The sequence below is a fragment of the Pleurodeles waltl genome, chromosome 7 (genome assembly GCF_031143425.1).
Source record: "Pleurodeles waltl isolate 20211129_DDA chromosome 7, aPleWal1.hap1.20221129, whole genome shotgun sequence".
Lineage (NCBI taxonomy): Eukaryota > Metazoa > Chordata > Amphibia > Caudata > Salamandridae > Pleurodeles > Pleurodeles waltl.
The window spans coordinates 249,195,412-249,218,491 of NC_090446.1; positions in this window are offsets into that span (position 1 = coordinate 249,195,412).

The following is a 23,080-nucleotide window of genomic DNA, read 5'->3' on the forward strand; positions in this document are numbered from 1 at the left end:
CTGGTGGTGGTCTCTGGACCAGTGACGATACTTGGGCCCTCCTGGGCTGTCACTCTGGTGGTGGTCTCTGGACCAGTGACGATACTTGGGCCCTCCTGGGCTGTGACTCTGGCGGTGGTCTCTGGACCAGTGACGATACTTGGGCCCTCCTGGGCTGTGACTCTGGCGGTGGTCTCTGGACCAGTGACGATACCTGGGCCCTCCTGGGCTGTGAATCTGGCGGTGGTCTCTGGACCAGTGACGACGGTGCTGGCGGTTGTGTCTCGACCGCCGGAAATGATGGCGCACTTCTCCGCCGTGACACTCACAACAGGCTGGGCAGACTTCCTCTGGCCCTTCCCCACCTTTGGTGGAGTCACAGCTGACTCTCCAATCCCCTTGGAAACCATGTCAGTTGTTTTCCCACCAGGAGTCTTAACACGGTCCCGTCATCCACTCTCCAATTTTAGAGCCTTTACAGGGGGTGGGCTGCCAGTGCCTTGGCTCCGGGTCCTACTGCCTGCCCTGGTGGCCGGTGCACTCCACAAACCTTGAACAGGCACCACTGGTATTGGAGGCTTTTTGGCTGAGGCGCTACGATGGGACTGATGAATTGGAGGGGGGTGGGGGCAAAAAGGTAAACTTTACAGAGGGACAGTTTCTGGGATGGGTAGCTGGAGGGGGTCTGGGAGTGGAGGAAGAGGAGGTGGTTGTCGGAGGTGTCACATTAGCTGTTTTGGGTGCAGGTGCAGGTACTGGAGGCTGTCGTGAGGTGGATGGATGTTGGGTGAGTGATTGCCGGCGTTTGTGTACTTTGGGAGGGGGCGTCACAGACACACTGGGAGAGGACACAGGGGACTTTTAAATGGCAGTGGAGGTGGTGAGTGCAGATGAGCGGCTTGTGGTGCTGGGTGTCCTGGTGCGATTCATGGTGCCTGTAGATGTGGTGCATGCAGGTGTGTGTGTAGACGAGACTGGGAGGGAGGAGGGAGAAGAGGAGGAGGGGGACACAGTGGAGGCTGTGGATGTTGCTGTGTCTGTATGTGGGTAAGGCTTGCGTGAGTGCCTGTGGTGTGTGTGGTGCCTATGTTTGCTTGAGCTACTTGTGTGTGTTGACTTGTGTGCATGCTGGTCTGTAGGTGTGCTTGGGATGGGCTGGGGTACAGGAGATTGGGTCTGGGTGGACGAAGTTGGAGGGGGGAGGCTAAAGACAGGGACAATGGCTGCCATCAGTGCTGAGGCCAGAGATTGCAGCGTTCGCTGAAGGACAGCCTGACCAGAATGAATGCCCTCCAGGAATGCATTACCGTGTTGCAACTCTCGTTCTACACCCTGGATGGCATTCACAATGGTAGACTGCCCAACAGTGAGTGACCTGAGGAGGTCAATGGCCTCCTCACTGAGGGCAGCAGGGGTGACTGGGGCAGGGCCTGAGGTGCCTGGGGCGAAGGTGATGCCCACCCTCCTGGGTGAGCGGGCACGGGGCGAACGCTGAGGGGCTGCTGGGAGGGCGGGGCTGGTAGGGGAGGTAGCGGCTATACCTGTAGAGGTGGGGGGCACAGATGGTGCCGCCACCACAAGGGAGCCCACATCGTCGAACAAGTCAGTGTCGCTGCTTGGTGATCCGGTGGCCGACGTGAAGCTCCCCTCGCTCTCCGTCCCACTGGTGCATTCAGAGTCCGTGGTGTGGCCCTCCATGGCCATGTGGGATGCAGCTCCCTCGTGCTCCGGTGCCACTGTACCTCCGCCTCTTGATGCTGATGTTCAAAAGGGCAGGGAGAGCAGAAAAAGGGGGGGAGACAGAAGAAAGAGAGTTTTAGTGCATGGCATACCGCTACCGTTGGCGTACAAGACAAACGCAGCAGACCCCTGCATTACGCCGTGCTCCTGCCCTCTGCATATGCAATTTCTGGGATATGGCCTATATGGCAATGGTGGACATCTACGCACATGGATGCCACAGGGGCAACTATACCTCGACTTGGCACTCTGCTGAGGTGGGGTAGAGTGCCACATGGCCTACATTACGGAGGGGCCTTGCCTACCTAACTCGCCCTGGCCTAGGGACACCCACAGCCCACCTCCCCCACCCAGACACATCCACTGCACACAAAGTCCGCAGAATGAGGTTGTACTCACCCCCTTGTGTCTGCTGTGATCCCCTCAAGCGCCCATCCAACTCCGGGTAGGCCAGCGGCAGGATCCGGAACATCAGGAGTGTCATGGTGCGACGGGCACCCCTCCCACGGTGGGAGGCCATCCCCAGCTGAGCCTCCGCCGTCTTCTTGCTGCAGCGGCGAATGTCCTCCCATCTCTTATGGCAGTGGGTGCCCCGTCTCTGGTGGGCCCCCCAGGGTCCGGACCTCCTTGGCGATGGCACGCCAGATGTCCCTCTTCTGGTGGGCGCTGACCTACATGACATGCACAAGGGAAGAGGAACAGTCATTACCAACTGCACCGTCATTGTGAGTGACCCCCTCCCTACTCTGGCCATTTGGCCCATTCATTCACATGCATTAATGTTCTATGAACTCTGCCCCCTTCCCTCTTCCAACCAGCCCTCTCCACCCAGGCCTAGCCCATACAACGTGCTCCCTGTGTACTAACCTGTTGGTCTGGAGGACCGTAGAGTAGCGTGTACTGGGGGAGGACCCCGTCTACCAGTTTCTCCAACTCCTGTGCAGTGAAGGCAGGGGCCCTTTCCCCAGACGCAGCAGCCATTGTCGTTTCCAGACCGAGGTCACAGCAGCTCTTGCAGTGTAGGTCCTCTCCTTTTGAAGGTCAGGTATCTAGTGATTAAACAGATAGAAAATGGCGGTGACGTCCGCGGCGGTGCGCATCTTCACCGCCAGTGCACCTGTTCATTGGCTCCTGGGACCCATAGGGTCCAATGTTAACCAATGCAGCATTGCGCTGCGGTCTACGACCGCCTACCGCGACGGTGTGCAACGCCAGCGCAGTTACCCCACAATCCCATTGTCCCACTTTAGAGGTCAGGCAGCCGCCATTTCAGGGGCCCACATGGCTTCATTTACTACTGTGTCACACATAGCTAGGCCTACACTCAACACACATACAGGAAGGGTTTTGTGAGTGGTGTAGTCTTGTGTGTAACAATGGGTACATACCTGGAGGAATAATGACTGGTTCTTCGCTGTTGTCCTTGGTAGGCACCATCAGCTGGGACATATGAGAAGATGGCGGAATCCTCCGGTGTACCGACCGCTGGTGGACCTGTTAACAATGGAAGAGAGACATGTCATTGTAACCTACCGGTTTGACCGTGCCACAATCCAGGAACTATGTACCCAGTTGGAGCCAGACCTGATGTCACCAATCCGCCATCCAACTGGAATCCCCCCTGACGTGCAGGTGCTGTCAGTGCTCCATTTCCTTGCAAGTGGCTCTTTTCAGACAACTGTGGCCATGGCATCAGGGATGTCCCAGCCTATGTTTTCCAACGTGTTGTCCAGAGTGTTGTCTGCCCTGCTGAAACACGTAAGGAGATACATCATTTTCCCTCAGGTGGAGGACTTTCCTACAGTGAAAGGTGACTTCTATGCCCTTGGACACATCCCGAACAGGTGTACAGGAACCGGAAGAGTAATCGTTCGATGAATGTACAGATGGTCAACTCGAGAGGCACCGTGTATGGCTATTGGGGGACTCTGGTTACCCCAACCTGTCCTGGCTATTGACCCCAGTGAGGAATCCCAGGACCAGGGCAGAGGAACGGTACAATGAGGCCCATGGGCGGACTAGGAGGGTGATCGAACGCACCTTCGACCTCCTGAAGGCTAGGTTCAGGTGCCTCCATATGACAGGTGGATCCCTATTCTACTCACCGAAGAAGGTGTGCGACATCATCATCGCCTGCTCCATGCTCCATAATTTGGCTTTGCGACGCCAGGTGCCTTTTCTGCAGGAGGATGATCCCGATGACGGTGTTGTAGCAGCTGTGGAGTCTGTGGAGCCTGTGGACAGTGATGAGGATGAAGCTGAGGAAGAAGACAATGACAACAGGGAGTCAGTCATACAGCGATATTTCCAGTGAGACACAGGTGAGAACATTTTCATTTTTAGCATTACATTAACTTTCACACGTCTACCTCTATCCTGTTTGTCGATTTGAATCACTATTTGGTAACTGAGTTGTACCCTTCCATTACGGTTTCACAGGTGTGGTTACCTACGTGTCAACTGCTTGCATCCTTCAAGGGCTTGTGATGTGTGACATAGGTATGTTAGCTTTACAATGGTAAACCCATTATGACACTGTGATTGATAATAAATATTTACTAAATCACAGACTGACTCCAGATTGTTTTGTGTTTCAAGGGTGTTTATTGAAGTGCTCAGAAATGGGAGGGGGTTGTAAAATGAGGATGGGCGATGGCGTAGGACTGTCCATGGCAGAGTCCAGTCTATTAGTCTCACAGGTGCACTGCCCATCTGGGCATAGGAAGTGAAGCTGGGGCAGTTTAAGTATGGACAGGGTAACAAAGTGGGACAATCAGGGTGGTCTCATTTCCTGGCGGGGTCTTGCCATCTTGCTCTGTCCTGTTCCTGGATCTCAGGGACCGCTTGCGTGGTGGATGTCCGTCTGCAGGGGGTGGGGTGCTGGTGTGGTGGTCCTGTGGCGGGGCGTCCTGTCCACTAGCGCCGGCGGAGGTGGTGGGGAGTTCGTTGTCCTGGCTAGTGTCAGGGGCCCCTTGGAGTGCCACGGTGTCCCTCAAGGTCTGCTGTATGTCCTTCAGCACCCCTACGATGGTGCACAGGGTGGAGCTGATGGTCCTGAGCTCCTCCCTGAACCCCAAATACAGTTCGTCCTGCAGGCGCAGGGTCTCCTGCAACTTGTCCAGGACCGTCGCCATCGTCTCCTGGGAGTGGTGGTATGCTCCCATGATGGAGGATAGGGCATCGTGGAGAGTGGGTTCCCTTGGCCTGTCCGCCCCCTGTCGCACAGCAGCCCTCCCAGTTCCCCTGTGTTCCTGTGCCTCCGTCCCCTGGACCGTGTGCCCACTACCACTGCCCCCAGGTCCCTGTTGTTGTTGGGGTGATGAGTTACCCTGGGTGCCCTGTAGGGGTGGACACACCGCTGATTGACCTGTCCTGGGTAGGGAGGTTTGGGCCCGCTGGGTGGGTGCTGTGCTGGTGTTACCAGAGGGTGGAAGGTCGGTGTTGGGCTGTGCCTGTGCAAGGGGGACCGACTGTCCCGAGGCCCACGATGGTCCGGGCTGGTCATCAGGATCCAGTAGGGCAGAGCTGCTCTCGTCACTGTGGGCCTCTTCTGGGGGTGGAGTGGTGTTGTCTGGACCCTCTGGTGTGGTGACGGTCCTTCGGGTTCCTGCAGGGGCATAAGAGCTAGATTATTGCATGTGTGTGTGTAATGGTGTGCAATGGCCGGGTGTTTGTGGACCCCAGTGCAAGCATTCCTGTGTGTGGGGTTGTGTGGTGATGGTTGGGGGGGTGTACTGGGTATGTGCAGTGGGCATGCTTTAGTGAGGGGTGTCCATGCTTAGTTGTGTCATGCAGGGCTTGGTGTTGGAATGGGTGGTTTGTGTCATGGGTACATTAGTGAGGAGTTGTAGTGATAGGGGAGGGTGTGAGGGAGGGGGTGTGTGATAGTATGCAGGTAGAGTGGGGGATATGATAGTTAAGAATTGACTTACCAGTGTCCCATCCTCCACCGACTCCTGCGAGGCCCTCAGGATGCAAGATGGTCAAGACTTGCTCCTCCCATGTTGTTAGTTGTGGGGGAGGAGGTGGGGGTCCGCCGTCAGTCTGCTGTACCGCGATGTTGTGCCTGGAGACCGTTGAACGCACCTTGCCCCGTAGGTCATTCCACCTCTTCCTGATGTCCTCCCTATTTCTTGGGTGCTGTCCCACTGCGTTGACCCTGTCGACTATTCTGTGCCATAACTCCATCTTCCTGGCTATTGATGTGTGCTGTACCTGTGAGCCAAATAGCTGTGGCTCTACCCGGATGATTTCCTCCACCATGACCCTGAGCTCCTCCTCGGAGAAGCGGGGGTGTCTTTGGCGTGACATGGGGTGGTGTGGGTGATGTGTGGGGTGGTGTATGTGGTGATGGTTGTGGTGAGTGTAGTGGTGTGTGGTGTTTTGTGCGTGGATGTTTTGTGAGTGATGGTGTTGTGTGCCTCAGTGTAGTGGAGTTGTCTATTCTGTGCTCTCTCTCTGTCGCCTTCGTCTCAAATTTTTTGTCGTTGGGGTTTGTGGGTGATGTGGGTGTGTGTTTTATATTGTATTGGGTGTGTGGGTGTGTTGTTTGTATGTGTGTCAGGTGTGTGTATTTGTAATTGTCCAATGTGGCAGTGTTTTGGAGATGTGTGTGTATTTTGAGCGCGGCGGTGTGTACCGCCAATGGAATACCGCGGTTGAAAGACCGCCGCGTGGATTCGTGGGTCGTAATAGCATGGGCGTGTTTCTGTTGGCGTGGAGGTGGATGATTTGTTTCCGCCAGTTTATCACTGACCTTTGGTGTGGCGGTCTTGTGTGGGTGTCTGAATTTCGGCAGATTCCAAGATGTGTGTCATTATAGCTGTGGCGGAATGCCGCCGCGGCGGCGGTGTATTGGCGGTCTTCTGCACGGCGGTAAGCGCCTTTTACTGCCAATGTTGTAATGACCCCCTTAGTCTCTTTTTCAAAGATTTTCTTCAGCAGGACGAACCTGCCAGTCCAATCCGACCTCGTGGAGACCTTCTCCGGATACGCGATGCGGGAATCCTCGGTGGAGTTTTTTATCTTCGGACTTAGTCGTTTTTTCGAGGTGAAAATCCTTCAACCGGGGTAAACCTGGATCTTGATCCGAGGTCCCTGGAGCCCTCCTCAGATACGCTGGCTAGAAGGTCCCGATCAACTTTTTACCTTCGGACTTAGGCGGTCATTCTGACCCTGGCGGTTGAAGACCGCCAGGGCAGAGTGCCGCGGAAGCACCGCCAACAGGCTGGCGGTGCTTCATGGGCAATTCTGACTGCGGCGGAAAAGCCGCGGTCAGAAAAGGGCAACCAGCGGTTTCCCGCCGGTTTACCCCTGCCCCAAAGAATCCTCCATGGTGGTCCATGCCACAGGCATGGGCAGTGCAGGGGCCCCCTAACAGGGCCCCATAATGATTTTCAGTTTCTGCCTAGCAGACACTGAAAATCGCGATGGGTGCCACTGCACCCGTCGCACCCCTTCAACTCAGACGGCTCCATTCGGAGCCGGCTTCATTTTGAAGGGGCTTTCCCGCTGGGCCGGCGGGCGGCCTTCTGGCGGTCGCCCGCCGGCCCAGCGGGAAAGTCAGAATGACCGCCGCAGTCATTTGACCGCGGTACGGTCTTCTGGCGTTTCCCGCCAGGCGGGGTCGGAATGACCCCCTTAGTCTCTTTTTCTGAGATTTTCTTTACCGGGACGAACCAGCAAATCAGGCGGGTCGTGGTTGAGGCAAGCCAGCTAGAATTGCCGTGGCTGGTCGGTCCCTCTATGGAGCTTTTTTACAAAAGTTCTACAAACTTCTACAAACTTCTGGGGCTTCTTCCAGATGTCCTTTTAAGGTTCCTTTGAGCTCCACAGCTCACCCCAAGGGTCCAGAAGTTCTGAGATGATCCTTGGGGGTGCGGACTACAACTCCCAGAATGCACCTGGTGCAAACTCCTTTTTGGCCACTGGACAGTGGTCAGCTGGTCGCTTTCTTCAGGAGTTTTTTTTTTACAACAACAACACAGCTTTATTCGATCAATTGTCCATGAAAGCAGCATAAAACAACGGTAGCGAAGACACAAGAATAAATAAGCATTTTTGATAAAATACAGCAGCTACACATTAATAAATTAATTTGAACCCATTAAAACATTAAAACAGTAAAAGCTCAAATTACACATAAAGCTCTAAGAAGAGATAATAACCTTAAGTTGCTTTTTGGAAGTGGCAACGTATGCGCCAGGCTGTCACTAAATACTTGCTCACTGGAAGAATTACATCGGCTAAATTATGACTTTTTAACACCCGTAGAGCCAAGGAACAGATCTTAAATCCCATAGCCCTACAAGTGCTGCGGATCCATTTTGATCGCGGGTTCACATAAGCTGGACAGAAGAACGTAAAGTGTTCGATGGTTTCGGAGGTACTGCCACAAGCGGGGCATATATCAGGGAGATCAGTCGGCCCTCACCTGTGAGTCAATGACATCAGAGGCAAGGAGCCGAAACGAAACCTTGCATATAAGCTTTTGCCATACAGATCCGGTATAATATCCAAATAGGCTTCAAACTTTGGAGTCCATTTAAGATCAATAAAAGAGTTAAACGACCATGAGATTTACAGGTTATGTTGTTGTCCCTAACATAAGACCAATAAGTTAACTTTAAAACATTTTTGTGCCGTCTCTCTAGTTTGTGGGGATTTTCCCAATAGTCACCCAAGCCCAACAGGTGGAACCAATGGGACACATGGCAAATCCAGGGAAGAGTATTGGCATTTTGACATTTTAATAGATCAAGTAATGAGATCTTGTATATATCTAATTCAGGGGTAGTCCATAACCTGATCCAGTACAGGAGAGGTCTTAAAATAGCTAAATCTGCTGCTCGACTTAACCCAGATACAAGAATATTGGGAGCAGGGGTGTGGAGCGTGGACACGCTATCAAGGCTCTCGCAAAGTTGTTTTCTCCCACTGAGATCTTGTTACAGTTGGAGAAACCCCATACCTCCGCTTCATACAGGGCTGCACCTTGTGACTTGGCTGTATAAATCTTTAATGCTGGAGAAACAGCTTTTGCAAAGGAGCCCTGGTAAAAGCGCAGTATGGACAAAGCTCTATGTTGTAACAACCCTGCGCTTTTTGTAATCTGCTCTTCCCATGATAGTTTGCTAGTTAATCTGACTCCCAAATAGTCTATAGAGGTAACTTCCTTCAAGAAAACACCATCGATGTGGATGGTACATCTTTTACTAGGCCCTTTGGATTACACCATTAGTTTTCTTTTGTTAATGTTAACCTCCAACCCGTGGTCGTGACAAAATAAATAGAATCTATCAACAAGGATTTGTAACCCCATCGGTGTCTTGGAAATGAGGAGCGAATCATCTGCGAAAAGCAGGATAGGGATTTTTTGTGTGTTCAGGGAGGGAGCGTCATTCTGGCATATGGACACAGCCTTTACTACTTCGTTGATGAATAGAGTAAATAATATGGGGGCTAGCACACAACCTTGGCGGACTCCCCTTCTGATTGGGATCTGTTCTGTCATTTTGCCTTGTTCGCCCCACCTCACTTGGGCATAAGTGTTTTCATGTAATCGTTTTAGCAGGAGTAGTAGATCCTCTGGAACTCCCAGTCTACCCAACACTTCCCACAGTTTAGTTCTTGGAACCAGATCAAAAGCAGCTCACAAGTCTATAAATACTACATATAGACATTGCTTGGCGATAAGGACATATTTCCAGTACAATATAGCCAATCGAAAGACCTGGACTACCGTGCTAGTTTTAGCATGGAACCCAGCCTGTGGTTGAGAAAGAATTTGGTGCTCCTCAACCCAGCTAGTTAGCCTCTGCAGAATTTGTTTAGCAAAAATCTTTTGCAAGTTGTCTATGAGGCTAATTGGCCTGTAGTTGGCTGGAAGGTTAGCATTGCCTTTTTTATAGATGGGTATAATTTCGGCCCCCTTCATGTGCCCGGGATTTGTCCCCCTGCAGCTATATTATTTGAGATGCATTGATATACCAGGACCTGATATTTGGTTCAGATTCATAAAGATCTCCAGGGAGTTTGTCCGGTCTGGGTGCTTTGCCAAGTTTCAGACTGTTTATAGCCTCAAGGGTTTCTTCTAGTTTAAAAATGAGATGACCCTTGGGGATACACTGGGCCCCCACTTGGACTGACATACTGGGGATCAAATCCAGTAGCATAGGTGAGGAGTTAACTACATTGGTGTCCGTTAAGCCCTCTGGTAGGGCATAAAGAGTGGAAAAATGTTCTACCCAGCTTTCTGGTTGTATGTGGTTGCTGGGACAACTCCTACCTCCATTTTCTCTTTTAGACAGGAGTTCCCAAAAGCACTTATTATCCTTCTCTCTGGAAGCATTTAATAATTCCTGCCACAGGGAGTACTCCCAACGCTTTTTTACATTAGACACGGTTTCTTTATATAGAGTCCTAGCTTGTTTGATCTCCCTCTGGAAACCAGACACTACTACTGCTTTGAGCCCATACTTAGCCTTTGAACACCTCTCATCGAACCATCCCTTACGTGCCCCTTTTCCTTCACATGGCTTTGGCCGCCTGGCTTGATAAAAAAACCCTGTAGCTGAATGGCCATATTATCATGAATTTTAAGAATCGGAATGTTCCCCACAGTCTGATCTTCATACTCAGCCAAGTTGTTTAAAAAAAATTGGTATATTGCTCTGATATGATATGGGTTGGACATCACTTTTGGCCAAGTAATCTTAGTGAATTTATTATTCCAGCATGGTGGCGGGATTATTGTAACATGATTATTGTGTGTACTCCTGAACATTTCTCCGGAAAGGGTAAGAAGCAAGGGAAAGTGGTCGCTATCGCTTCTCACTATTACTTTCATGTCTTCCAAGTGGGGCCACAACCTGACATCAACTAAGAAATAATCTATAGTGCTTATGGAGTTGCCCCTTTTGAACGTTGGTGCAATGTTCATATCAGATGGCGTCATACCATTACAGGCCCTAAGGCTGTGTTTTAAACATAATGAAGCTAATTCTGTGGCCGCCCGAGATTTTTTGCAGGGCCGAGTAATAGATAGTTGCGGGATCCCGCACAGCTCATCCTCTTCGTCAGTTAGGTCACTAATAAGGGTGGAAGGTTCAAAGGTACAATTAAAATCTCCAGCTACAATTAAAATAGTCGAGGGCTGAAGGCTTTCTACAAATTCGGACAAAATGGTCAGGGTATGAGACTCGGAGCTGCATGAGACTGAACATATATAAACATTAACAATAACAATTGATAGAGTTTTTTTGAACGTAATACACATAGCTTTTATATCTACAGAATCAATTTCCAGAAGCTTATAGTCACACTGCAGGTTCTTGTTTACAAGTAGTAACAACCCACCTTTCGCCTGGCCCAACCCCTTCTCTGGAGGTATAGCAGGAACACTAAATGAAAGAAATCCATCTATAATGGTAGGATCCTCTACCCAAGTTTCCTGGAAGAGACAAACATCTTTGTCCTTAATAAAAATCCTCGATTTTTTTTGCCAACCCAGCGATGTTCCAGGACATGATTTCTAATGTACATTTGCATTTGTTTGTCACCACAGTTGAACAGCCAACGTCCCCTGAGCCCAGGTCATTGTTACAAATATCGAATGTTGGTACTTTATGGTTCCCCTTTCAGTGTGAGACCTGAGAACAGGTCATCACATGAGTCACTGGTTTAGAAATCAGTCATACAAAATCAGACGGCGGCCCAAAATTGGTAGCTGCCTTACATATAACACCTCCACAGGAACTAGTTGAGCCATCTGGTCCATCCGGTCCCCTATCTGGTCCGTGATTGTATGGGTTTAGCATAAGTCTTATCCCCCCCATAGTTATTGCTCTACTCGAGTGGGTGCGAGAATCAAAATCCATTAGTTGAGACACCATAGTCTCATCTTCAAAATGGATAGTAATTATGTCAAAATTGGTCCCTGGGATACTGTTTCTCTCGGCCGATGTTATATCCGAACGAATGACAGAGAGGCAACTCCGTCGGGAGCGTATCCAGTGTGTGACTTTATTAATCAAGGAGGCTTGGTTCTCAACTGACCCTGGCAATAATTTTGGAACATTAGTCAGATAGATTTTATTTGTTCCATAGCTTGTACTCAAATCCTGTTCTTTGTTAGCTGTGTTCTCAATATTGTTACGGGGGGATTGCTGATATAGAAGGTTTTGTGTGGCCTATTAGAAGATTGTGTAGAATTGTCCCCTTTGACAGTTTCAAGGGGTTCGGATCCATTGATCCTACCCATGGCTCTACCACTAGTTGAATTGATCGCCCAGTTCCCTAGGCAATCCCGGTTTCTGGGTGCATTTTCAACCCTCCCTTTCGGCCTCAAGATATCATTGGCAGGGTTTCGGCGGTTAGCTTCCCTCCTTTGTGGATTTGTCCCCCCTCTAACGGGGAGACACAAATTAACCCTTGACTCAGCCCCCTTGTTTGGGGCACAGGAGGGGAATACTTCTTTCCCCCTGACCTCTCCACAAACCCTACAAGTCCCTTCGCAAGCACAGTTATTCCCATGCTGATGCACAAGATTACTCTTCAAGAGATCTATTAATACTAGAACCAATCCCTTGACTTCGTCAACTCTCTGGAGGACTTTAACCAGATTGCCTCTACAACCTGCTAGTTCATTACCTTCCGGATCGGACTGGGGGATCGACGCGAAGCGGGCGCGCTGAATGAATTTAAAGGGGGACTTGGTCCCGCCCCCTTGGATCAGCTGGTGATGGTGCTGGAGCTGGTTCCCTTTCCTCCCGCGTCCCGCGAAGCGGGCGCACTGAATAAGTTTAAAGGGGGACTTGGTCCCGCCCCCTTGGATCAGCTGGTGCCGGTGCTGGAGCTGGTTCCCTTTCCTGGCGCATCCCGCGAAGCGGGCGCGCTGAATAAGTTTAAAGGGGGACTTAGTCCCGCCCCCTTGGATCAGCTGGTGCCGGTGCTGGAGCTGGTTCCCTTTCCTCGCGCGTCTTCAGGAGTTGGTGCAGGGGACTCTGGTTAGCAATTTTTCACCTGTAGCAAACAGGGAGTCCCTCCTTGAACCAGTTGAAGACAGGCAAAGTCCTTCTTTTGGTGAAGCCCAGGTGTGCAGCTGGTGCAGTCCTTCTGAGTGCAGGTTCCAGGTGCAGGCCAGGGGTCCAGCAGGGCAGTCCTTCTTCTTCTGTTGTACTTCCTTGTTGGATGTGGTAGGGAACTGAACTGTGGGTGCAGGTCTGCCAGTTTTATCCTTCGCCTGGGTGAAAAGCAGGGGGGTCCTGGTTCTCCAATCAGGTGTAGGTCCTTGCCCCTGTGATGACCACTTCCTGGGAAGTGTGGCAAAAATCAATCCCAGGAGGCAACATTCTCCAAAAATCCATCATGGCTGAAAGTGATTGTTGGAGGTTACATCTGGCTGAGCCCACCCACTGGGTTGGCTAAAAATCATAAACACACCCCTCTCCTGCCCTCTCCTAATCTAATCAAGGGGGCACCTAGTTGTCTGGGGTTGCAGGATGTGAGGGTGTTGCTGGTTGCTCCAAATGTCCTTCTCTGCCTTTGAAGACCAGTTTGGCAGCCCTCCCCCTTCCTGCCTCACCATCTGCTGAGGGGAGATCTCCTCCCACAGCCAGTCCACTTCACACCTCATCAAGGAAGCCTGACCAGGCTGCTAGAGGCTGGCCAATCAAGGCACAGCAGCAAAAACAATGCAGGGCTGAAATTGGCAACTTTTCAGGTAAAGTTTAAAACTCTTTACCTGAACAAGTTATATTAAATCCCACAACTGGAAGTTGTGGGATTTATTACAACAATTAATTTGATACCAAACTCTTGGTATCCATCATTTAAGGAGACTTTAAAAATTAAAATAAAGTCTCCCCATTCTAGCCTATGAAGGCCATTTACTACAATGAGGGAAAAATGAATTTGGCTGTTTTTACCTCACCAGGGCTTATAAAACTATTTTTATAAGGTCCCTGCTTATGGTTACATGGCACCCAGCCCTAGGGGCACATAGGGCACACCTTAGGGGTGACTTGTATGTAAAAATAAGGTAGTTTAAGACTTTGGAACTACTTTTAATTCCAAAGTCGAATTTGCATATAACTTTAATTTAAAAGCAGCCAGCAAGGCAGGCCTGCCTTTAAAATGACACTGGACACCTCAGCTGTGCACTACCTATGCTGTGGTGCCGAAACCTACATGCCCTACCATGTACTAGGGACTTATAGGTAGGTTAACTTAGCCACTTATAATTAGCCTAATTTGCATATTGATTTTACACAGATCACAGGCCCTGGGACTGGTTAGCAGTACCCAGGGCACCATCAGAGTCATGAAAACACCAGAAAAAAGTGAAAAATGGGGGCAAACAGTTAGGGGGCCTCTGCAATCAGCCCTGTTTTCTCAAACTTCATTTAATTTTTTCTTTCTAGAACTAAGAATGTCAAACTAGCAACATTTATTGAGAATAGATGGAAGCATATTCTCCTTACTTCTCTAAAAATTAATAGTCATGTAAGACATCAACGCTTTTCATCATAAATGTATCACATTGGACCAATGTTTGTGTAGAATCATTCCTGTGTGGTACCATAATATTGTTGTGAGAATACCCTCTGACATACATAGTGTATGATCAATTTTAGAAACAAAAATATTATTTCCATGAAGTTAATAAAAGTAATGTGCACCTAATGGGACTATGTATTTCTGAATACTACTTTAAACACAATAATTATAGCAGACATTTCTGTCTATGTCATTCTGTATATAGAACATAGGTTCTTCTCTTTGAAAGGCTTTTAATATGTTAAATGGGCAGTTAAAACTATTTCAGTAACTCTTAGACATTTTCCCTTGCAAAGATCAATCTCACCAATGGATTCTGACAAAAGTTGTAGACTATTTATCATATCACAAGAAGTCAATGTTGCATAGACTTTGTGATTGCTCCCACTTCGAAGAGGTAATAGGTCTCAGCAGAAACAGTTTTTTCTTGCTTCAAACATCTACACATTGACAAGCTTTAATCTCATGCCTCAACAGGGAGAAACCATCAATGCATGTTAATTTCATTACAATAGCTCAGAACATGATTAACTCACTATCTTAATTAGGGGCCAGATGTACAAAGCATTTTTTTGGAACACAAATGGCATGATTCAGGATAAAATGCTTATTCAAAGATTTAAAAAAGGCAAAATGTGATTTGGCAACATGTAACAGTATCTTATTTTGCTTTTGAAATTCAGTATTTGGATGTGGAGTGTTTAGGGTGTCCCTTCCAAATACCGAATCGATATGGTATGTATTACTGTTTTGCTACTGAATTCTGGTTGCAAATCAGTAATACTTTACCACTAGTTTAACACTAGTGGTATCCCATTCACAACTAGTGGTAGTGGCAGTGGTCCCTCTTGATAATGTAAATAATATTTTTTTAAAGCAGGCAGTGGTCCATGGGGCCACTGCCTACTCTTAAAAAATGAAATTGCAAAGTTCAATTTTGTTTTTTTAAAGGCATCCCGGTTTCCTTTAAGATAAATGAACTGCATTTAAAAAAAAAAAAAGATTGCTTTATTAAAAAAGCAATCACAGACATGGTTGTCTGCTGACTCCAGCAGGCCAACATCTCTGTGATGGCTGCAATTCCCAATGGGCTGCAAATTACAGCCTATCTCATTAATATGCATGAAGTAGGTCTATTTGTCGCCCATTAGGAATTGCTAATGAAACTCAAAAGAGTTTCATACATTTGAAAATTGGAATTCAGAGAGAATCGCAATTAAAAAAAAAACAGTATTCCTAATGTTAGTACATCTGGCTCTTAGAGCCTTAAAATATTTTTCAACATGTCATACATACGCATAATCTGTCACTGTGAACTTGCATAATGTCTTAATTTTCATAATGATGTTAGTCAATCAAACTATGCATTTCTTACTTTTCAATAAATTAGGCAGTCTGTAACTTGTCCACTAAATGGCAACTGACAGATATTAGGAAAGGAGAAGGAACGCCTGATTTGTACATTTTTAGCGCCGCCTTTGCATCATTCTTTGACGCAAAAGTGGTGCAACCTTAAAAAATTAAATTATATTTTGTACGTTTGCGCTGCTTTTGTGTCAAAAAATGCAGCGCTAAAAAAGTGTAAATCAGGCCCAGAATGTTATTCTCAAAACTCACCGTTTGCAAGGCAGAAATATGTTCACCCATGAGTACATTTCTTTCTATCAGAGATTCAAACAAAAGTCCAGGAGAAATCAACTACAGTCGAGCTGACTGCTATTAGTTGTCATGCAGGGTTCTCATGACATTGCAGGGGATGGTTTGGTGTATTGGGCAGGCCCTGGGAAACTTCTTAGGGCAGGTAGATATTTTTTTCAGTGAGGTTTGCAAAGGTGAATGCAGGATAAGCAGGATTCAAGAGTGATAGTACTTTTTTCCCTGATCTGCACTTCACTATTTTTTTTTACCACGGCTGCTGTGAGCTTTTCATATCTTCTATGTTTTAAGTTGAAACCATGAGGCTATACAACTTTGGGCACTGATTATTTTGAGTCATTGATCTCATGTAGATTTGTGGCCCGCCGCCAATAAACTAATAATGTGGTTCGTCCATCATACTAATGGAAATTCAGCATCAAGGAGTATGTCTGCCAAATGTAAAATGTAAACATTTCTGGTTCTGTGAATGAGAACAAAGATTTTGAATTAGGAAAGTGTTAATTTTCCATGACAATTTTAACTCGCGAGTGCAAAATGCTTCACGAAGCAGGTCTAGAGAGAAGATTCCGACATGATGCACATTTAGACATAGCAGGCGAAAGAAGAAGATAAAATGCAAACTTTAAGTAAAAAGGCTTGGCCCAGGTTTACTAATGCTTTGTGCAAGGTTTGTGACATTTTTAATTTTGCATCATTTCTTTTTAACTTTCCATGTGTGCTACATTCTACAGCACACATACGAAGTGGGAAAAGCCTTAGAGCATAGTTTTTATACTGGAATGGACCCCTACCAGTACAAAACTTATGCTTCAGAGAATGGTGCAGTAGTTTGTATGCTGGTGCATGGCTAACAAAAATGTGCCAGCACTGGTAGAGAAAAAATGTACTATATGGTAGGAGATATGGCACATTTAACTCTTTCCCTCTGAAGTAAGCAACTTTGGTTCAGCCTTCCCTTGTGTCAAAGAATAGTATATCTGGTTCCTGGTATCGTGGTGATGAACTAAAGGGTTTCTAAGACATGGAGTTCAATATAAGTCAAAGAGGAAAGGACATTTTCAGAAATCAACATAAATATTGCAAGCAAACTTGAAGAATGGATGAATTATGTGGAGAGACATACAGTCATTGGTTGCCCTTGGAAGTGTACTTTCTTTAGGTAGTACTGCTGGGATGCATGAAAGATCCTTAGCCACTGCTCTTTCCTGCATATTTCTCTGTATCTTGTATGCGGTTATTTTTCACACGGTCCTTTTAGTTTCTTTGCCTGTTTTTTTCTGTTGATATTCTGTTCAATGTAGGCTCAACTGATAAATTATTTTTTCATCATGTTTAGATTAACCTCTTTACCTTACCCTGGCTTGTAGAGATAGCTATGTTTGTGGGTCACAATTTGACTGAAGTCTCATCTTTTTATGAAGCAACTGCAATAAAATGCAAGAGGGACCACTTAAAATCTCATGGTACACAGAGTCATCACATATTTAATAATTTATCATAGAGATGCACTGTATTCATCTTATTTTCCCTGGCAAGCTTTTTTTAAATGTATTAACCACAACTGAAAATGCATGCCAGGCCTCTGCCAACGCCTTTTATAGGATGTGCTTACACTTATTCGGTGTTTTGCTTCTCCTGTGCTGCCTTCTAGTCTCCATTCCAGCAGTGGAGTTCTTTGGAGTCAGAAATTACTCTCTCTTGGATTTTGGTTTCTAAGAGACAAGTAGTACTAACATGTTTCCTTTCTTTCCACTTTTTCATGTTTCCTTTTTGAGTCAGTACAGCTTATTTTGGCATAGAGGATGCTTATTTTCTGCGATGTTATCTGTGGTTTAGCTTCAAAGTCATTTTTGTTTAACATTGGCGCATTTTTCACTGTTGTTCCTAGTTTTGAGATGATCCAGCATTAATGGAAGGTTTTACCTATTGCTTGCATTCTACTGTTTACCTACCTTTATTCTTTGAGTTTCCATCTGAAATCTTTGATATTGGTTATGTGAAATATGTAGCACTCAACTGGTTTTAATGTTGCCACTCAATCATGATTTCATTATAAAGCAAGAAATAACATATTGGTGCTACTTAAAACAACAGAGATTGAAAGAAAGAACAAGGCCATCTTTCTACAAATAGCAGTTTTTAGATGAAAACCGAACAGAGAAAAGCATAACGTTGTAATATCTGAATGTCAACGGGGATAGGAATTGGATCCTGTCCTGCTGAGGCGTTAATTCTGTCTTGCAAAAAAAGTTAGTCCCATGCTATCAATAACCAATAACAATCAAGATACTTGAAATAATATGAAAGATAAATGGAAGCTGAGATTTGCAAACCGATGAATATACACTGATATTTGTTATATTTTTATTTAAAATGTTATTGCGAGATCGCGCGACGGAGCAATTAAGATGGCCGCGAGATAGCGAAGCTCCCAAACCGCCAAGGCTGTTTTTTTCCCTGGGGAGCGTTTATTCCACGACTGGCACATTTATTTTTGAAAATGTGCAATGTGAATATGCAGGGAGCAGTTTGGTGAGTTTTTTAATCTTTTAAAAGTTTTTTCACAGAATTTGCTTCTTTAAACCTGCTGCTCCCTTTCTCACAGAAATGTTGCTACCATTTTTTGAGGACCTCTTTTATTCCTAAAAATTTAGTTTTTTTCTCCATGGCCACATGCTGTATAACCCACTATTATTTTAATTAATGTGGGGACCTCTATATTTTTTTTGCCATTTTGAGACTCTGAAATCATTTTAGATTCTTCATTTTGGATTTTCTTCTATAATTTGTGACATTCGTCCTTTGAGTCGACCTAACAGACCGAGAGAGAACATATATTAAAAATACTGTATTAAGTCTACACTGCATTGCTAAAATAGAGATTACTTATACTTCAAAAGTATCGGTATTCTCTGTATCAAATTCTAACAGTCGTAAGGACTCCTGGGGTAACAAAAGAGCTAAAATGACCCATCCTCTCCAACTAAGTCTCCATTGTCTCTTACATTGGAAGACATTATGGATGAACTCAAGTTAATAAAGTCTTTTGTTATGGAAACAAATATTGCACTACAACGAATTGAGGAGAAATAGTCATGTCTGGATTCTCGACTTTCTGATGTGGAGCAGAGGATCAGCGACATAAAAGACAGTGCTTTTAAAGTTGATAATCTGGCTAAAGAAGTCACACTACTTAAAAAACTGACAGAAGATTTGGAAAATCGCAATTGGCGCAATAATCTTCACATTTATGGCATTCCGGGAGGCTCAGAAGGCCAGGATTTGCTAACATTTTTGCAAACTCATACTCTGAAGATTGTTGGTCCGCAGAATACCACGGTCCTTAACATTCAGAGAGCCCATCATATTGGTCCTTCTTCTACATCTAAACCAAGAGGAATAATTGCCCTCTTTCTACAATACTCAGATTTAATGACAGTCTTAACCGCCGCCAAACAATGTAAACAAATGTTGTTGTCCGGCCAAAAGATTTTCTTTAGCCAGGATGTGGCCACGACGACAGTTAAAAGAAGGAAAGAATTTCTGGATCTCCGACCAGCTTTAAGATCTATGAACGCTAGATTTGGGCTTGTTCACCCTTGTTTCTTTAAAGTTACCTTCAAGGACAGAACAACTACTTTTGAAAATCCCTCTGATTTGAAAGAAATTATATATACCCAAAAGGGGGAGGCAATGGAACTCAGCAAGATTTGATTGGTTAATGTTGGGATTTTAAATCAATTATTTTTTCTTTACAGGTATTGAAAACACTGAAATGTCAAGCAAAAAAAATCCCCTTTCTGATTGTGTCTATATTCTTGTATAGCTCGTCATCATAGTGTTCTTTCCCTTGTTGGTAAGTCATGTCGTCAGTTGTTTATACTGTAATGTATTTATCCTATTTTAGCGTCTCTTCTCCCTTTTGATATATAATTATTTCAATTCCTCGGGGTGTTGTTGCTGATTGGCCTCTAATTTGCTTGCTCCTCCCTTTCTCCCTTGCAAAATGTATTCTTCTTGTCAGGATAATTATGACTGAAGCCTTTTGGCTTTTCGTAATCTTGTTTTTCTTCTACCAATGGGGTGCTTTCACCACCTCTTTACTTCTCCATCTCCTTCGTACTCTCTTCTTCTCCTTTTGTCTTTATTTCTTCTTTTTATATATTTTTTTGCCTTACAATGCAATGTTGGCATCCACAAGCAACCTCAACTGGATATGTGTTCAGAATTTTCCCTTCCACCTTACTCTACGATTCATATGTTGTATGTATCTTAGATGTTGTTAAGGGTCTGTTGTATATCTGTCTTCCCCCATTTAAATAACCAGTCTTTGTATTATTTTATGGAATGTTAAGGGTTAATGTAATCCGGTTAAGAAACAAAGAGTGCTCCAACATCTCTCTAAATTAAACTGTCTGGTTGCTCTTGTACAAGAAACACATCTTAAGGAGCAGGACTTTAAAAGTTTAATTAGAAATTGGGTTGGTCATGTTTTTGGTTCCTCTGCAGTTCATAACAAGAATAATTTTGTTTTATAATTCTTTACATATACAAGTTATGGAAGAGTTTAAAGATGTTACAGGTAGATGGATATTATTGACAGCTAAAATTTATGGCGTGCTGTACTCCATTTGAAATGTCTATGGTCCAATTGGAGTAGAGCCCCTATTTTGGATAAATTTTTCTTCTTTATTATTATCTTTCAATTCTGACAATCTTGTGGTAGGAGGTGATTGCAATCAGCTTGTGGATCCTTTTGTAGATTGTCATTCTCAAACTTGTTACATCCCTAATAAAAAGCAAAAAGCATTTAATCAAGCAATCTCCTCTAGAGGTGTACGTTATATATATGGAGAATTGCACCTCCTGATGTATTAGAATTTACATTTTATTCTGCACTACCTCACTCATATTCTAGAATAGATTATATTTTTGCCTCACAAAATATTTTATCATCAATTTCAAATACTGACATTGGGTATATTCTTATATCAGATCACTCCCAGGGAATTATTGATTTGAACTTTCCAGGCACTTCCTCATCTTCTAATCGCTGGAGATTTAATAACGTATTATTGCAAGACCATTTATTTATTGAACAATTTACAATGTTTTCTAAAGAATTTTTTAGGCACAACTTATCTTCCGATACTCAGATGAATTTTATATGGGATGCATTCAAAGCTAGTGCTAGAGGCTTTATTAAAGAGTATGTTGCCTCTAAAAAGAAAGAAAATTCTAAAGTTTCCTCTCAACTACTTGCACAAATAAAATGTCTAGAGCATGAATACTTCTCTAAAAAAACAGATACTCTGTCCAGGTTAATTGATGCTAAATTACAATACAATAAGCAATCTTTGGATAGTGATTGTGGTACTCTACTCAAAATAAATTCCAAATTTTATGGGGGGGGGATAAAGCGGGTGAACTGTTGGCAAACTACTTAAAAATTAAAAAACAAAAGTCTAAAATTACTGTTATCACAGACACATTTGGAAACGGACACACTAATGACTTAAAAATTCTGGAATGTTTTACTGATTACTATACCACATTATATACTCCCGAAAACACATCCAATATATCTGAGGTTGATGCTTTCTTCCACTCTATTCCTATGACACATAAAGTAAACTTGTCTCTATTAGATTCAGAACTATCTGAGTTAAAAATCAAAAATGCCATCACCAAACTTCCTAAAGATAAGACCCCGGAACCTGATGGCTTTTCAATTGAATTTTACTCAACATTTGCATCCATTTTAGTTCTAACGCTTATACAATATTTCTTATCGCAAGATCAAGCAAAGGGCACTTTTTCTGAAGCTATGTTGTGCTTGATTCCTAAAAAAGATAAAGATTTATCCAAATCTGGTAATTCTAGACCTATATCCCTTATCAATGTTGACTATAAAATGTTTGCAAAAGCCTTTCCCTTTTGTATTAATTATTTTCTCACAGATTAAATAGACATTCACCAGTCAGGTTTTGTTAAGGGGCAGTACATATCAGATAATTCTATAACTTTTCTCAGTATTCTCCATCTTGCTTCTAAGGCCATGGACCCTATAGCTGCTATAACTCTCAATGCTGAAAAAGCCTTTGATCAAGTTTGTTGGGATTTTATGTTTGTAGCATTAAATTGGCATGGTTTTAGCCCTCATATTATGAAACTCATTAGTATTTTATACTCCTCACCTTCTACATCTATTTTAGTAAATGGTAAACAACCCCATTACTTCCCCCTACACAGAGGTACTAAACAAGGTTGTCCTCTATCAACTCTTTTATTTATACTACCCCTTGACCCCCTTCTAGAAAAATAAATACGTCTTCTGATTTTTACAGATTTAAGCACAAAGACATAGGCGGTCACCGCCAAATGGAGACCGCGGATGCCATTCTGCCTTTCCCGCTGGGCCGGCGGGCGACCGCCAAAAGGGCGCCCGCCGGCCCAGCGGGAAAGGCCCTGCAACGAGGAAGCCGGCTCCGAATGGAGCCGGCGGAGTTGCAGGGGTGCGACGGGTGCTATTGCACCCGTCGCGATTTTCACTGTCTGCAAAGCAGACAGTGAAAATCTTCATGGGGCCCTGTTAGGGGGCCCCACGACACCCGTTCCTGCCATCCTGTTCCTGGCGGTAAGAACCGCCAGAAACAGGGTGGCGGGAAGGGGGTCGGAATCCAAACCGCTGGTTCCCCTTTTCTGACCACGGCTTTACCGCCGCGGTCAGAATGGCCCTGGAAGCACCGCCAGCCTGTTGGTGGTGCTTCCGTGGTCCCCGGCCCTGGCGGTCATGGACCGCCAGGGACGGAATGACCCACATAGAGTCTATATTTACAGCATATGCTGATGATATTCTGCTCTCCATCTCTAATCCTCAACAGACTATTATGGGATTTTTTTGCTTACTGCAAGAATACTCAAATGTCTCAGGATGTAATTTTAATGTAGACAAATCAGAGGTTTTGCCATTAAGTGCTTATTGTTTACCCAACATGTTTAAAGATACTGGTTTTACTTGGAACTCTAAGCATATTAAATGCCTGGGCATATCCTACTTCAATCCTATCAAATACACTATTTGGATTAATCTAAAAGAAGTCGAGTCAAAGATTTTGAAACTGCTTGACAGATTGTACCCTTC